We start from the raw sequence: 11,822 nt of genomic DNA on the forward strand, positions 1-11,822 counted from the left end.
TGTAAGCCTCAAACAGCTCTAACATATAACCTTTAAAAAGGAGTGATTCTATAAAAAATTCAATCTATAGATTAGTAAAAATTTTATTACATAATATATTATTCAATACTATTATAAATAACAACAGCAGCATATACAATGTTCAATGTGCACACAGAACATTCTCAAAGACTTGCCATATGTGAGGCTGGAAAATATATTTATGGATTGAAATGATGCAAAGTATGACCACAATGAAACTAAATAAGAATCAATAACAGAAATATTTGGACAATTCATAAATGCATGGAAATTAAACAATGGACTCCTAATTAACCAATAGGTCAAACAGAAATCACAAGAGTAATTAGAAAACACTCTGAGGTAAAAAAAAATTTTTAAAAAAAGCATAACATGCTAAAACTCAAGGGATGTAGGTAAAGCAGTACTCAAGAGGTTACATGTACAGTGACCTCAGGTTTTGAGCTAATGATAAACTAAAACAAGAAATACCTCATTCAACTAATTGTTTCTTCAACATAGACATGGACAATCTCAAGCTGCCCTATTTAAACTTTTAATGACTTGAACCACTTCCTATATCCATCCCCTGAGCATTTGCAAACTGTTGATCTTGCAGATCATTTTGCAGATTAAAAAATCTGAGGTACAGAGAGAATGACTCTATGTGTAATGTCACAGAGATGAATAGTGACAGAGCTAGTGTGTAAAGCCAGGCTCTGGGTGCCCTTTGCATCAAACCGTGCTTAAACCAGTCATATTTCACACATACACAGCTTCCAATTCATGTTTTTGGTAATGTTATTAATGAAGTAGAATAGCATTAATTAATGATGTTTGTTTTCACATCGTACTCATAGATAAAACTGAAAGAACTCAAATTGGATATTACTTATGTTCAGATTTGTAAGGTTAATAAGTCACCATAAGTCTGCTGTTTGTAGGATGTCATCATTTTCTTGACTTCAGAAATAGCTTCCCATCAGTACAGCTCCTTGGGATGAATACTTGCTAAATTAATGAGGGTATCCAGTGGTAGTAATAAAATATATCCTGAAATCTGTCCAGTTGGTCTCTTGTGAAGTTATCTCTGGAGCTGATTATCTAGTATCACGCCTGCATAAAAACTGCAACATAAAAATATGTGTCTCCTTTCATTAGTAACCATAACAATTGTGTCTTAAGTAGGCATAGGAAATGCAATCCTAAAGTCCACCTAGTTCCTTGCTCTTTTTTATAGAATATAGCTACTGACGCCTGCCATGCTGAGATTTAGGCTTCTTCTTCAGGAAGGCTCAAAGGACTTGTAATAAGCTTAGACCCTGTTCAAATCAAGAAAATGTTATTTTGTCACATGCATATGGGAAAGAGAGTAAGCTGAAACTTTGTGGAGGTTGGTGTCAGTCCTTCCAGAATAAGTCAGCATGAGGCTCCTATTGCTGCTTTTTGCACAAAAACCACAGATGTCTTCTCTCCAGGATATATATAAGGTCAAAAAAGTATTGATTTTTGTTCTGCCCATGAAAGAAAAACAGCTGCAGCAATTTCCCTCCCACAGTAAACAACTAGAAAATTGAAGAAAATACATTAAATAACTGTTTTTCAGAGACTGGACATAGGCAACTCAAGATAGCAATCCTTAAAAAAGAAGACAATTAAGGTGAGCCCAATGGTTGTACCACCATAGCACAAAAAAGGGGAACCCAAAGGAACCCAGTAGTCTTGTTGAGTTGAGGGAAAAGAGGTGACTAGATTTTTGTGAGGCAGGATCTCAGAAAGGAGAAAACTGCAGAGAGAGCAAGTACCCCTTGAAGTTTTAGATGACTACTAATCTGTGAACAAGGGATAAAAAACTATCTGAAGGCATGGTTAGAACAATGGAGCTGGACCAAGCATATTTGGCTTTTTCTGTCCAATTTTACCAGTTTGGAAAATTACTACATATTCCCTGGGGAAAAGTTAGTAAAAGATGGAGGAAGGTCAGGAACAATACATAGACTGAGCTCACTTCCCATGGAAGGTGGCATCAGGACTGAGAAACAAGCATCACATACCTAGAGTATTTACCTTGTTACTAATCTTTATTAAATTATCTGACACCAAAGATCATTGGCTAGACCAATTTTACATGTATGAATCATATATGTGTACAAATATATGCATAAATTTCATATACACTGACTGGCCAGATTATTATGACCACCTGACGTTTGTAGGCAAATTATCCATACACTGCATCGTATGGGATATGGAAGCCGAAGGCCTGTTCGAACACCTTTGCTGTCTGCAGTTACCAAGATAAAACGTCTCCAGTTCGCACAGGAACACAAGGATTGGACAGTCGAGCATTGGAAAAAAGTCATGTGGTCCAGTGAATCATGTTTCCAGTTGCATCATGCAGATGTCAGAGGGAGAATTTGGTGGAAACAGCATGAAAACATGCACCCCACATGCATGAGTATAACCCTTCAAGCTGGTGGGGGCAGTGTTATGGTTTAGAGCATGTTTTCCTGGCATGATTTGGGCCCTTTAATTCGTGTGGAACAACGTCTGAATAGCACAACATACCTAAGTATCATTGCTGATCAAGTTCATCCTATCATGTTGATGGCGTATCCCAATGGAGATGGCTTCTTCCAACAAGACAATGCGCCATGCCACAGTGCTCATATTGTGCAGGAGTGGTTTCAAGAACATGAGGGAGACTTTACCTTGCTTAGGTGGCCCCCACAGTCACCAGATCTCAATCCAATTGAGCATTTGTGGGACAAAGTTAAAAGAGCCATCAGGCAGCTCATTCCACAACCACCAAATCTCACAGAACTGGACAGTGCTATTCATCAGGCATGGTGTCAGATTCCTCGCATCAACTTTCAACATCTCGTGGAGTCAATGCCAAGAAGAATCACCGCAGTATTGAAGGCAAAAGGTGGTCCAATGAAGTACTGATGGGGTGGTCACAATAATCTGGCCACTCAGTGTATATAAATCACATGGGTTTAATGTTTAAATCCAGCTCTGTGTTCTACACAGATAACACAATTCTTGATGAAAACAGTTCACTCATCCCCATGGCACACTGGTATGCAGGCTCTGATCATCCTTCCATAGGAAGTCATAGTCAGGAAGTTGTACCTACAATGATATCATTTTGGCTACTTATCACCATGACCTTGATGACTGAGGCTATCTCCTTTTAACGACATGATCAAAACTGGAAGGTAGTTACACTGTGTAGTCTTGAGTGTGCCAGAACAAGAATATAGGCTAATGGCAGAGCTACAGCTATGGCAATTAAGAAATGTCTAGATAATGCTATTATCTTTGTCCTAGCCAATGGAGAGGAATGACATAAAGCAAGGATATACACTTTAAAAATGTATAAACGGCGTAATGGAAAAACTTTTAGAAACAGGTGATTTATTTTTGAGTTGGTAATTATAACATTAGATTTTTCATCTTGTGCTTCTTTCAGAACTATCATTCCTCTAAAATTAATACTCTCAAATCTGTTCTCTCTCCTGTAACTTCAACTCCTACTCCCTCACCATTTGGGAATTAAATTGTCTCTCAGGTTACCTACAAGCTTTTAGGTATTCAACTGGATGTAAAAACACTTGTCTAGTTTTCCTGAAACAAATATTTCTTTCCCGCTTTTCTAACCCCTTGGAGATTAGTAAAATTACTCTACATCTCTGGGGGAAATTCGCATTATAGTTTGGGTGTTTGCATTATAGTTTGGACGTTCACATTATAGTTTGGGTGTTTTCATGAAGTGGTTAGCAAAATATCAACTATGAGTTAATAGTAGAATAATATTTTTTAAATTAAAGAGTCAAGATTAGAAGAGGATGTCATCTGTTTATCTAGTGTGGGTAATCATATGGAACAAGATTTATGTTAGTATCAGTAGGATAGCTTTTCTGTTTCCAATTATCTGAGTTATTTAGGTAACTATTGTAAAGATGACTGACCAAGAATCACAGAGAAAAATCTCAAATACTATGATCACTCAATAAATAAGACTGGTGAGACTTAAATTTATATCAATTACAGAATTGTATACAATATGAAACTTCAGCACAACTGTGAAAGTCACATCATGTTCAGCAGTTCCTAAATGGTCACAGCTTAACAAACTATTCAGGATGGGAGATTTCCTTTTTCGGGGGGTGGGGGGGGTGGACCCTTCTGTCTATCCTCTGTCTCAAGTTAAAACCTTCAACAACATCCCTGGCAGATGTTAAGCAATAGAGAGACTACAGTCCACAGCTCTCAATCCATTGTGTTAAAAAGAGTGATAGAAAATTTTATCTTACCAACATCTAACCCAGCCGTGGGCAAACTACGGCCCGCAGGCCGGATCCGGCCGTTTGAAATGAATAAAACTAAAAAAAAAAAGACCGTACCCTTTTATGTAATGATGTTTACTTTGAATTTATATTAGTTCACACAAACACTCCATCCATGCTTTTGTTCCGGCCCTCCGGTTCAGTTTAAGAACCCATTGTGGCCCTCGAGTCAAAAAGTTTGCCCACCCCTGAAACCCCTTCTATTATCTAGTAACTCTTAGTTTTGTCTTCTGAGACAACAAAAAATAACTCAGCTCTTTCATTAACATAACTGGTGTCCTGTCTCTCTTCTTCCTATCTTCTTATCTTCTCCAAGCAAACACTCTTCATTTATTTAGCTGCCCAGGAGACTCAAATGGTGAAGTCATCATCAGCGTGATTGCTTTCTTAAAATCAATAAATATTTTCATATTTTATGTCTCTTGAAAAAAACTTTTTTTCCAATAATTTAGTTTCTCTGAAATTATTCCATTTCATCTTATCACTTCAGTTTCTTTTCTCTAAGGTTCCAAGGTTTAAGTGAAGTAGACATCTGTTTATCTGGCATTACTTGAAAAATTTTCCCTTCATTTGGGGAATAGCCATAACAATTTGATTTACATTGAGAATGCAACTCTAACTCAATATCATTCAGACTTTATAGACATAGACACAAACACAGACACAAAGACAAAGACATAGCCATAGACATAGTCACAGACACAGACACAGACATACACAGACACAGACAGATCTAGATATGTAAATCTAGATCTACATATAAATACACAGAGAGATCTTTATATATACACTAGAGGCCTGGCACTGGAAATACATGCACCTGTGGGCCCCACCCTCCAGCCCCCCAATATCCATGTATTTTTGTATATGTGCATATGTATACATATTTTGTGGTTGTTTTTTTTGTTGTTGTTGATAATCCTCACCTGAGGACATTTTTCATTGATTTTTAGAGTAGAAGGGAAGGTGAGAGACAGAGAGAGAAACATGGATGTGAGAAAGACACATCAATTGGTTGCCTCCTGCACATGCCCCAACCGGATCTGGCCAAAACAGCACCGCGGACAGGGCCAACGGCTGGTGGCCCCCTGGGGCTCAGGCATTGAGCATATGGCGATTTTCTGTTTCTGTTTCCACTTCTGGTAGAAATCCCGCTTGTAGGAATTGCTGATATAGTGACCACTTTCTGTCTTGATCTTCTTCTTGTCCTCCTGTCCTGACTGTTCCACAAACTGCTTCTTCTTCCGGTCCCACTTGAGCTGCTGCCAGCCCCTAGTCAGGTTCTGAGCCTCTTTCCCTATCAGGTTCAGGACAGCGCCAGCCACCTGCTGCTCAAAGGTGCCCCTGTCCCCACCAACGCTCAGGCCCCGTTCACTATTGAAGTCCTTGGGCTGATAGGGGACATAGAAATACTGGTCCAGTGGCCAGGCCTCCTCCTTCTGCCTCTTGGCTCCCCGCTCAGGTCCTGGCTGCTGCCACTTCTGGCCCATGACCTCTGTGAAGGCATCCTCCACGCTCTCTTCCTCCTCCTTCTCCTCTCCCTCCTCCTCCTCTTCCTCCTCCTCCACCTCTCCCTTCCCAGGCTGTTCCACCTGCCTTGCTGGGCAGCTCAGGGCTGGGCCAGCCAGGCCCTCCTGTCGTTCCTGCTGACCCTGCTGGAAACTGGTGATGGCCTTGCAGTCCTTCTGCCATTTGGTCCACATCACCTGGCTGCTCAGGTCCCAGATGGAGGCGTTGATCTCAAAGATAGTCGCCCGGGATAGGTACTGCTTGATGCTGTCCACCAGCCTCAGCTACTGCAGCTCCTTCTCCTCAAAGCTCAAGCTGAAGAGGGGTTCAGGTCCAGCCCTGCAAGGTCCAGCTCCTTGGCCTCTTTTATGGACTCTGGCAAGGGTGCCTGCCATGAGCGCACGTACTGCTGCTGGGTGTTGTTGGCCATGCGGCCCAGGCCCCACAGCTCCAGAGATGCCTCCAGGGTGTTCCCCAGGCCATAGTCCTCATCATCCACTATGCTCTATGGTACCTGACACAGCACGCTGTCCACACCTGCCTACCACACCTGAGAGCTCCTTGTGGGGGCGGGCAAGGGTAAAGGCATGGCCCAGGAACAGGTGCAGGTTCAGCAAGTAGGGGACCTCATCTGGGGCCACCAAGGAGTAGGCTGTGCCACTTCGGCCAGCCCAGGCAACACAACCCACACAGTGCAGGAAGAGCTTGCCCTTGGCTGGGAAGCTGAAGTTGATGACATTGTGCAGCAGCATGAGGTCCAGGCCCCAGGCTGCCAGGTCAGTCACCGTGAGGGTGGAGCACTTGCCGTGGGTGAACTTGGCCAGGTTGATCTTGCAGGCTGTCTGGTGCAGGGCTCTGTAGATGTGGGTGCAGCTCACCCGCTGTGGTGGCCTCACACCCAGAGGAGACCAAGTGGTGGAGGGGGGTGGGGGAGGTAGACACTCAATGCCTGAGCCAGGAATGGGGGGGCAGGGCCAGATCAGTGGTTGGCCACTGCAGTGTGTGTCATAGCGACCAGTCCCAGTTATTCCCCTATTTGGTCAATTTGCATATTAGTCTTTTATTATATAGGATATCCTTTTATATAGCTATTAGAGGCCCAGTGCATGAATTCATGCACCAGTGGGGTCCCTGGGCCCTCCGACATCCCCCAAGAGGTTCCAAATTGCGAGAGGGCATAGGCCAGGCCAAGGGACCCCACTGGTACATGATCAGGGTCAGGGAAGGACTCAGGAGGTTGGCCAGCCATGGAGGCACCACGGGTGTGTCTCCAGGGTGGGCTCCAGGGTGTTTCTGGCCCCTCTTGCTCAGTCCCAATCAGCTGGACCCCAGCAGCAAGCTAACCTGATTGGAGCATCTGCCCCTGGTGGTCAGTGTATGTCATAGCGAGCAGTTGAGTGGCCTTAGCATATCATTAGCATATTATGCTTTGATTGGTTGAAGGGACAACCAGACACTTAGCATATTAGGCTTTTATTATATAGGATAGGTAGATAGATATAGATGCAACATTTGACTTCTAACATACAGAAGTAGATTTATCTTACTTTTTTATTTGTAAATTTATATCATTAATATATTATCATCAGTTCAAATGTGTTCTCTTTTTATGTTTTATTTTATTTCCTTTCTCCCCTAAAAGTCAGGCTTTTTTTTTTCTTGCTTCTGCTCCAGATATACCTCCCACAAATTTTATTTCTTATGTATATGCATATCAGTGTATAATATCTAGCAATGCTTTGCATATGTTTTACTTATCTGCATAAATAGCATTGAGCTATACAGCCATTTAGTTTATTATTAATAATATTTTGATCTATACACATTAATCTATGTACAACTAGGCAATTTCTTTGGAATCCTGTGTACTAGGCCTTCATAAAAATATTTTGCACTTTGTTTTTCTATTTATTTATTTCTAGTTTGTTTTCATCACTTTGCTACTCCAGGTAATGCTATCTTAAGGTGCTCAAATGTGTTACTTTGTGTACTTGGGCAAGACATTTTCTCAAGCATACACGTAACCGTGCAATTGCTGGGCCTTACAATATGCACATACTCAATTTCTCTCAATGCCGCGAAAATGTTATTCAAAATAGTTGCACCATTTTCTCTTCTACAGAAGCACGTGAAGGTTCCCATTTCTTTACATCCTCCCTACCCACTTGGTTAATCTTATCTTGTCATTCTTTCTTCCCCAACAGTCACATATTAGTCACTGAAATGATTCCCATAATTTGAGTTTTGTTTTCTAATTTGTTGGTCATAGCTCTGATTATATTTTTCCCATCAGAAAGCAATTTTCCCCAACCAGTTTCAGGTCATGACTGACCGCCTGCATTATTTCTTACGTAATCCCACTTGAAATTTATCACTAGCTTTTCAAGGAAGAAAGGAGCAACTATGTGGTGCAATTTCCGTGATAGCATTTCCTAAAAGCCTATGGAAATAGATCTTCATACTTCTCAAGCTCTTGCTAACAGCATTTTTCTCTAAATGATCTTTTATGATTTGTCATTTTTTATTGAATGATTCCCTCACACCTCATTTCCTTCACTGTACATAATGCTATTTGACCAAGTGTAACAAAAATTCCCCTAGCAAATGAAAAATAAAAGCAGCCGGAAAAACTAATTTTATTTCTCCAGCAATCACTTTGCCACTTCTTAGGTAGCAGATGTGAGAAGGGGTCCCAACATCCTCAGCCAGTCTGGGGGTCTGGGGCATGTTCCCCTTTTACCTTGGAAGTGAAACAAAGGAAATAGCCCATCTTGTTAAACACTCATTCAGATTCCACTCTTTTTGCGATGGGCTTCCTGTAACTGCGACATAAAGTGCCAATTGAAACCAGCCCTGTCATAGAGACTTTCACAAAATATGAACAGTGCTAAATACCTTGAAGTGAATCGATTTCCACTGAAAGTGTTTTAACTTCCTTTTAGGTCAAGAAATAGCACTTTCCCGAGCTTCACTATAACCTGAGAATTAATCCTAAGAGGCAGGTGTGCACTGCATACCTCATCTGTTCCATGAAATTCATTGAAATACCTTTGTGTAGGAGTGTCCTGCCAGGCCGCGGTGCAGTTCTCAATGGCAATGGACGGATTACTCTGTGAGGGCGTTCTCTCCCATTAGAGACTGCTCATCTGCTACTTCCAGTAAAAACATAATTAGGGTAGACCCAAGGGCAACATAAGATGTGAGCCCTTTTTAAATGTGTTAGACAGAATGGGCATTGGGTAAATTTGACAGATGAGCAAACTGAGACTTTGAGGGATTTGAGAATTAAACAGGGACTCACAGCTGTGGTTACAATGACCCCTGAGCATGGAGCATAATCATGAAATGGAGGAGAAATCACCTAGAAAAGAGTGAAGTGACACAAACTGGTGGTTATTTTCAAACTGCCTATGTTCTGTATGGCATTTATAAGTGGGGGACTCCCATGTAAGAAACAGTAACAAGATTATGGTAAAAACTATTATCTCTAACAGTGAGTGCTTGCTATGTAATAGAGACTATTACTATGTCAGATACTTTATTATTTTATTTAACCCTTCCAACAGCCTTATGAATTAATGTTAATATACCCATTTTTTGTGACAAAGAAACTCAAAGAATATATCAAGTAATCCCAGATCACATGAGGAGCAGAACTCAGCATAAAATCAACGCTAAGCACCAGTGCCTGTGTGCTCAAAACTACACACTCATGTCTTCATGACTCAAATAATACCACATAGAAGCCCCTCATAGCGTCTATCCAAATATGGGGATATATCACTGTTCCCCACAACCTAGCCACCTGGAAGTTTCCCTCTTTTGCCCAGAGTCAGTGGTCTACCCACATCTAGAGCCGTTATGCATGTGTGGCTCAGTTTTCCTTTCTTTGCCAGTGCTAAAAGTGGAAGAGCAATCCATATTTTTTCTCTGATTTCACTCTTTATTAAATAACTAGAGACCCGGTATACGACATTCATGCACTGAGGGGTGTGGGGAGCCCTCAGCCTGACCTGTACCCTCTCCAATCTGGGAGCCCTCAGGGGAGCCCTCTCCAATCTGGGAGTTTCTGTCTGTCTTTGCAATCATATGAGCAAACTGTCTGAGACCCCAACTCAGTTTGGTTTGTTGCTCACAGAATAATAGAGGCTTTTTTTTTTCTTTGCTTCATTGGTGGAGATTTCCTGGAAGTTTTAGGATATCTTCCCTTTAATTTTTCCTAGACACTCAATTTTACTTATGTCTCTCATCTTTGCTTTCCTTCCATCCCCAGTAACTTGCTTCAGGCTCACTTTGCTCTAGTGTCTAGGACAGTGATGGTGAACCTGTTGAGCTCAGCATGTCAGCATTTTGAAAAACCCTAACTTAACTCTGGTGCTGTGTCACATATAGAAATTTTTTGATATTTGCAACCATAGTAAAACAAAGACTTATATTTTTGATATTTATTTTATATATTTAAATGCCATTTAAGAAAGAAAAATCAACCAAAAAAATGAGTTCGCGTGTCACCTCTGACACGCGTGTCATAGGTTCACCATCACTGGTCTAGGAGATCTGTCTGCTACCAGAACTATGATTCCCAGCATTCCTGGTGCTCCCTGCATTCTGGGCTTCCACTTCCGGTCCTGAGGCTGCCACCAGAACTACTATTCCCAGAATTCCTGGTGCTCCCCACCCTCTTGGTTTTCCCTTCCTGCTCTGTCTCCATCCCATGGCCTCCCACTCTGCAAAGTCCTCCAAGCCACCAGCTCTCCTTCTCTGCTCTCCATCTGGTGGCTTGGGGAGCCAAGTTCCTTAAACCACTCCACTCTCTTCTGGCTCTCCCGCTCTGCTCTCCACTTGGCAGCTTGGGGGGAGCAACTGAGGGAGCCACGTCCCCCCAAGCTGCCAGCTCTCCCACTCTGCTCTCCACCTGGTGCCTGTGTATACAAATTTACCTGCCATCTTTGTTGGGTTAATTTGCATACTCACTCCTGATTGGCTGGTGAGTGTAGCAGAGGGACAGTCAATTTACATGTTTCTTTTTTATTATATAGGATATTAAGCAATCATTTCAAAACTGAGACAGCGTTCACTATGTAGAAAAATACCTTGACTTCTTTGTACGCTGGGCTCTGAAATACTTGTGCTAAGAAAAGCCCGTCTTCACAGCACTGACACCCACCAGTAGAGTGTGAATCAACCCATGGAATGAAGTGTTGGCTGTATGAAATCAGTCAGTTCCTTGACCCCCACCCCTGATTCTAGGATGACTTTTGTTCTCTCTGGCACATTATGTCATTTTATTCCCCCCTGAATGTGATGCATTCACTGATCACTAATATAATTCTTCATTTCTGGGTCAAGGGAGACTTTTTCTGACAGATTGGTTGAAGAAGGAATGGGAACAATTATTTATTTCGAAGGATGACTCAAACTCTCATGTTTTCATTTATTTTTTCCACTGTCCTAGCCAACATTCTGAAATGATGTCCTAAGAAGGCTATCGGGGCAAACAGACACAAGTTATCTCTGTGCTTTGCTGTCAGTTATACCTTTTTTTTTCATTTGCTCATGAAAGAATAACTATTTCCTGGTCCATATGGAGGAATCTGGCAGAATGAGGAATATGTGTTGCACTTGGGAAAATAGAATGTGAAAAGCAATGAACTAAGGACAATGAGATGCTTATTCTTCAAACAACTGGGGAGATGAAGTATTGCAAGTCCAAATAAACAATGGCCATTTTCATATGGCAGGTGACAGTAGTGTATTATACTTTTCAAAGAACAAAAGACATGGCTCTGCTATCAGAGCAGGCCTATTGAAACCCAGAGGCATGGCTCACTCTACCATGACACAAGATATTGAAAGTCTCTGAAATGATGCTGCCACCACATGTGTAAATCTAGCCCTAATGCAACTTCTAAGCACTTAAAATGAATAATAGGTACTATAAGGGCCAAATTTTGATAAAGC

At 41.6% G+C, this 11,822-nt stretch overlaps 1 pseudogene; it reads right to left on the bottom strand.

Moving 5' to 3' along the window:
* Window positions 1–1,272: 1,272 nt before the first annotated feature.
* LOC118667726 lies at window positions 1,273–10,808 on the bottom strand (annotated as a pseudogene).
* Window positions 10,809–11,822: the final 1,014 nt, after the last annotated feature.

Source organism: Myotis myotis, unplaced genomic scaffold, assembly GCF_014108235.1.
Source record: "Myotis myotis isolate mMyoMyo1 unplaced genomic scaffold, mMyoMyo1.p scaffold_m19_p_12, whole genome shotgun sequence".
NCBI lineage: Eukaryota > Metazoa > Chordata > Mammalia > Chiroptera > Vespertilionidae > Myotis > Myotis myotis.